The sequence below is a fragment of the Bison bison genome, unplaced genomic scaffold, assembly GCF_000754665.1.
Source record: "Bison bison bison isolate TAMUID 2011002044 unplaced genomic scaffold, Bison_UMD1.0 scf7180017864177, whole genome shotgun sequence".
In the NCBI taxonomy this organism is placed as follows: domain Eukaryota; kingdom Metazoa; phylum Chordata; class Mammalia; order Artiodactyla; family Bovidae; genus Bison; species Bison bison.
This window is the reverse complement of record NW_011494749.1, coordinates 3,438,371-3,438,722: the sequence shown is the minus strand read 5'-3', so window position 1 is coordinate 3,438,722 and position 352 is coordinate 3,438,371.

Below are 352 nucleotides of genomic sequence, written 5' to 3'. Positions count from 1 at the left end.
CTCCTTTTCCTATTAAGAACCAGTCTGTTGTTCCATGTCCAGTTCTAACTGTTGCTTCCTGACCTGCATACAGATTTCTCAAGAGGCAGGTCAGGTGGTCTGGAATTCCCATCTCTTTCAGAATTTTCCACAGTTAACTTCTAGTATGTCCCAGTTTTTAAAATGCTGTTAGGATGAAAATGTGAAAAAGTTATTCGTTCCCTAAAATAACTAGCCATCAAGGTATAACTCAAAAAAGAGAAAAAATTATCTCCCATTCCATTAATGGGAGAACAATGATAAAATGCACTGTTAAATCAACTACAAAGTAGAGCACTCTTTTTTTTTTTTTTTTACTTTTAAAAAAAAAAAT